This window comes from Podarcis liolepis (genome assembly GCF_965112155.1).
Source record: "Podarcis liolepis genome assembly, chromosome: 16".
NCBI classification, from domain to species: domain Eukaryota; kingdom Metazoa; phylum Chordata; class Lepidosauria; order Squamata; family Lacertidae; genus Podarcis; species Podarcis liolepis.
This window is the reverse complement of record NC_139567.1, coordinates 2,985,834-2,991,875: the sequence shown is the minus strand read 5'-3', so window position 1 is coordinate 2,991,875 and position 6,042 is coordinate 2,985,834.

The following is a 6,042-nucleotide window of genomic DNA, read 5'->3' as shown; positions in this document are numbered from 1 at the left end:
ACTTATTTATGTATGCTACAACAGTCGCAAGAGTTTTGATAGCACAAGGATAGAAGAATGAAGAAATCCCGATGAAAGAACAGAGGCAAGAGAAATTGATGAACTATGCAGAACTGGCTAAATTGAGGTACAAATTGTGAGACAAGGGCAATTTTGACTTCACGGAAGAATGGGAGCTTTTTTACAAATTACTTAAAAAGACAACAAAAAGAATTGGACTCTTTGGCGGGTTTTGAATAAACATTCACAAATTTTATTAGTTGAATATATGATAGATAAGACAAAGATATGTACAATTTTATAATATGCAGAGAATAAAATGTGTTGAGAAATCAGAGAAAGGAGCTGAGGGAAGTCTTTGGGGGAGGGGGGTTGAGGGGGGAGGGGGAAAAGAATGTATGTAATAATATGACTGATAATTGATTATGTTAAAATTGCTTGATAAAAAAATTATAAAAAGGAAGAAGAAACGTGAACCTCTATCCATCTACAGTACTTCCTTCCCAGTCAAAGCTCCAGTGTCAGGAGCTCGTCTTACACTTGAGTAGGACCCTGGTAGAGACACATGCCCGACTGGCATGTTCTTTCCCTCCTGGTCGTTCGTTCGGGAGCTTCAAAAACTTTCTTCAGCCCAAACATCACGGCGACCGATGCCAACAGACACCGGCACACTTAGGGATCCGCAGAGTCTGCACAGTTTGCGTAACAGACCTCAGCAACTCAGCATTTTGGCTAAACTACTTTATTTACATATAAACACACAAGGAGCACTGCAACATGGCTCCCTCTCTCTCTAGCATCAGACAGCAAAGAGAAAGAACAAAGGGCAATAGTCCTACTTCACGGAACACAGTAACACAAATATCCTGCCTCTGTCACTTCCCACTCTGTGGAGTCAAAACATACACCGTCATGTGATAGACAACAATCCCATGACTGCAGGAATTCTTAACAACCATCACCACTGGACCGAGGACTAAGCTCTCCTCACAGTCCATGCTGCAACACCGCTACAGCACTGTCCTTTAAAGAAAACACGGGGTTATATATGGTGTGATCAGCAGTGCAGACAAGTAATTTCAGACTCTAGACTTAGAAGCCTTCCTTGGGGAGGGAGGGTTCCTTAGATGGTTATGTGTATTATTTTACCAATGTGAAAATATGGCAAGCCTGTCCTGTGGCATTTGGGCCCCCCCCAACCTGGCCATGCTGCTCGACATCTGCCTCAAAGTTCTGCCCTGAGGCACCACTTGGTGTAATACAGCAACTTTGGTTTCTTTGGGGCTTTTAAATAGGTTTTCTGTTTGCAATATTGTCTTTACTTGGTCTGTTTTATCCCCTAAACAATTGATTTCTTAGACTGAAGATGGGGCTATTAAAATTTGACAGAGGTGTGGGACCACTAAAAATCACTCTGAGCCCATGGGATAGAGTGGGGTATCAGCCAGGCAGCCAGCCAATAAAATATACATTAATCCAGTGCTTTTTTTCTGGGGGGATGCAGGGGGTACGCATACCCCTAAACATTTTGTGAATCTAAGTTTGGCCTCATTGAGGGGCAGTATTTCAATATGAGAAGGAAAAGGAGAGTACCCTTAAACCTTTTTAAAGAAAAAAAGCACTGCATTAATCCCATACTTGTGGGCATGCACATGGCCTGGGAGGAAGGACCACAACTCAGTAGCAAGCAAAAGGTCTGGAGTTCTTTCTCCTAGTGGGGTTGGGAGACAGAGGCCCCCGCCTGAAACCATGGAGAGCTACTGTCAATCATTGGAGAAGATACTGAGCTGCAGGGACTAATGATTTGACTCAGTCCTATGTTCCTATGGCTGGTGTTCATTCAACAGAGATGCAGCAGCCCTTTGAAAGGGCTGTAGTGTTTTTAAATTGGTATTAACATTCATGCATAATAAATCCACATACAGATGGGGACAATCTGGTGAGAAGGCACCACAGAAAAGCTTTCTTCTGCTTTAAACATCTTTTTAGACATGTGTTAAAAACATTCTATTCTTGACAGTTCCCACAGTGCAAGTGCCATGCGTGCCCTTCTAGGTATGATCCTGTCATTTAAGCTATTTTGTTCCTTCCTCTTGTGAATGACTGCCTAGGACCTGTGTGTATTCAGCTGCATTTCCACCAAGGCGTTGACACAATGACCTCCCTGTGTTTTTCCTGTAGGGTCCTTAAACATGACACCCTGGTACTTCGACCCCCTAGGCAGCACTTTAGCAAATCTCTCACCTAGGTCAATCAATGCCAGCAAACATCACTTCCTGTTGCTCAGCATGAAATAGCATTGTTTTGGTTTGGTTTGGTTTGGTTTTTAAAAAAATACTTGTAATTTCTAGAAGTTCTCAAATACAAGGTACGGTTTCACAATACATCAATAATAACATAAAACACTAACATAATTTTAATACTGTATATGGCTGTGCGCACCCCAATATCCAAGTGATAAGAGGGTCCAGGGGTTCCAGCATTTTGCCAGTACTTGTGCAGTCCACGTGAAAACATCTAGGGGTCTTGGTGGACCACAAGCTAAACATGAGTGAACAGTGTGATGCAGCAGGGGGGAAAGCTAACGCTGTTCTAGGCTGCATCAACAGGTGTCTAGTGTCCAGATCAAGGGAAGTAATAGTAGCACTCTGTTCAGACCACACCTGGAATACTGTGTCCAGTTCTGGGCACCACAATTTAAGGAGGATGTTGACAAACTGGAATGTCCGCAGAGGAGGGCAACCAGGATTATCAAGGATCTGGAAACACAGCCTTGCAAAGAGCGCTTGAAGAAGCTGGGTGCATTTAGCCTGGAAAAGAGGAGACTTAGAGGAGATATGATAGCCATCTTCAAATGTCTTAAGGGCTGTCACACAGAATAATAATAATAATAATAATAATAATAATAATAATAATAATTGTTGAATAGTGGGTAGACATAGCAGACGACACAGCAATTCTTCCAAAGCAGCTCTTTATTTGTAAGCTGGAACAGAACTGAACAGCAAACAGCTCAGCCGGCCTGCTTTTATAGGCAGCCGGCTGTCAGCATTGTAGCAACAACAACCCAGGGTTTCCCGCCTAAAATAACTGACATGGACCTGAGTGAAAACTACATACACAATACTCTTGGTGGCCAGGGTGAGAACTTCAATACATAACAACAACAACAATAATAATAAATTCTATTTATACCCTCCCCTCCCCAGCTAGAGCCAGGTTCTGGGCGGCTAACATCAGTAAAATTACACTCAAAAACATAATAGGGGGGGAAACCAATTTAAAATACAGGTTAAAATGCAATTTAAAATGCAGCCTCATTTTAAAAGTAGGCCATAAATCAAAAACATAAGGGTCAGACTGAGTCCAAACCAAAGGCCAGGCAGAACAGCTCTGTCTTGCAGGCACTGCGGAAAGATGTCAAGTCCTGCAGGGCCCTAGTCTCTTGTGACAGAGCGTTCCACCAAATCAGGGCCAGTACCGAAAAGGCCCTGGGCCCTAGTTCAGACCAATCTAACCACCTTGTGACTTGGGACCTCCAAAGTGTTGTCATTTGTGGACCTTAAGGTCCTCCGTGGGGAATACCAGGAGAGGCGGTCCCATAGGTACGTGGGTCCTAGGCCGCCTAAGGCTTTAAAGGTCAAAACCAGCACCTTAAACCTGACCCTGTACTCCTCCATACAAGCTTGTTTTCTCCTGCTCTAGAGGGTAGGACTTGAACCAATGGCTTCAAGTTGCAAGAGATTCTGACAAAATATATGGGAAAACTTTCTGACAGTAAGAGCTGTTCAGCAGTGGAACAGACTCCCACGAGAGGTGGTGGACTCTCCTTCCTTGGAGGTTTTGAAGCAGAGGTCGGATGGTCATCTGCCATGGATGCTTTAGCTGAGATTCCTGCATTGCAGAGGATTTCACTAGATGACCCTCAGGGTAGCTTCCAACTTCTCTGATTCTAGGGTTTGGTTTCCTAGGAATGTAGGTCTCTGGGTACAGTAATGTCTTTATATATAGTTTTATTTACAGATATGTACAAACTAAGCATAAGACAAAAGAGCTCACAGCATTAACAATCCCTACAACCTCCAAAGCCACAGCTTTATTTCAGCAAAGAAAGCAAGTCAAGCCTCTGTGTCTCTCTTTCACCTCCCAACGTCAGACTAGACTAAGACAAATACAAGCTCCCTGGCTTATTTCCCCACCCCTAGGATGACGTGGCATCCAGCCAGGTGAGGGCGGGAGGCTTACCCCCTCCTGAAAGAGCGTCACCAGCCAGTTGTCTCTATGGTAACATGTTTGGTCTTGACCAACTCTTTACACATGTAAATGGATACCTAACACACTTTAACAAAATAAAAAAAATCCTTCCAGTAGCACCTTAAAGACCAACTAAGTTAGTTCTTGGTATGAGCTCATACCAAGAACTAACTTAGTTGGTCTTTAAGGTGCTACTGGAAGGATTTTTTAAATTTTGACTATGGCAGACCAACACGGCTACCTATCTGTAACTGACACTTTAACAAAGAGACTGATTTGACCAGTCCAGCAGGTCCTGCTATTAGAGACTACAGTCTTACAGTTACAAAATCACAGGCTTGGTTGCAACCCATCCTAACCAACCTCCAGTCCTATAACAATGCAAATGCTACAAATTTGAAAGAAATGGGCTATGGATAGGAATGTTCACAGTCATTGCCTTTATCCACGGTACACCCTGGAATGTTTCAGCATGAGGTTCCTTGTTAGCAAACCCAGCCAAAGGTTTTCTGTGTGACTGGGACCTCATAGCTTCCTTGGGGCTTGCTACTTAATGTAGGAAAGGGTCCCAATTGCCGGCAGTTACCTCCCATGCTTTACCTCTCAAAACCCAACATTGTCAAGTCAGTTTCCCTAAAAGAATTCTGGCTGATGTAGTTTACCCCTCATAGTGCTTTGAGGGAAAGAATGTGCTTTTAAGGTGTAGTGTGTACACAGCCCATGTCTGAAACCCCCATCCTCCATGTATGGGACACCTTTACATAAGAATCAATGTAAAAAATATCAGCAAATATCACTTCCTTTTCACTGCAGTGCTTTGATAATGGTATGCATTCCCCAGCAGAAAGGATGAGGATAGGGGAAACTATTTATTTACCTATATATTTAAATATTTATTAACCACACTTTTCATAAAAATACAGCAAGGCAGAGTACAATATACAAAATTGTCAGCAGACATTTGAAAGTGGGCAGAGATTATTCTAGTGGCAGGGCTTTTTCCTACAGGGCAGGACCTGCTATAATCAATGTTCAGTCCCTAGTAAAGGCTGCCAAACATCAGAGACCACCAGAAGTGCTCCATCAGAGGATCTCTTTCACTCGAAGGCCATATTCAACACTAGTCCTACTCAGAGTAGACACATTGAAATCAGTGGACTTAAGATACTCATGTCCATTGATTTCAATAGGTCTACTCTTAGTAGGACTTGCACTGGCTACAACCCTTAGACTTCATGCAATTGCAAACTCTGGTTATGTGGGCTGGGGGGAATCTGTAGCCCATCTTGCTCCCTATCCACACGTTATTCCAGATACCCCTTTTATTTCACATTCAGGGCAGTCATCCCACATGAGCCTGTTTTCCATGATATTTGTGTCAGTAAGGTTTTTGGGTGATCATGCTGCCTCATTTCCAATAGGCGCACACCTGTAACTTCCTGCTGAAATCCTATAACTTTTCATACCATAAATGTCCAGCTGTGTGCGCACTTTTGTTGCACCAAAGTGATCTCCCCAGGGTGCAAGTCTGGGCAGTGTGTCTGGAGGGCCTGGGCTACCCAGACAACAAGACTCCCCTCTTGGCCTCGCTGGTGGGGTCCAAAGGAAAGCAGAGCAATACATCTGGCACCAGCTTGGCTGCAGGAGTTGCTGCAGGGAGCAGCATAAGGCACCACTCAATTGTCTTAGGGACTCCAGTCTGAATTTGTGTAGGGTTTACTCCTTAGCCTTTTCTTTTCCCAAAGATGTCCCACAAGGCACAATACACTTCCAATAAAAGACCAGTCT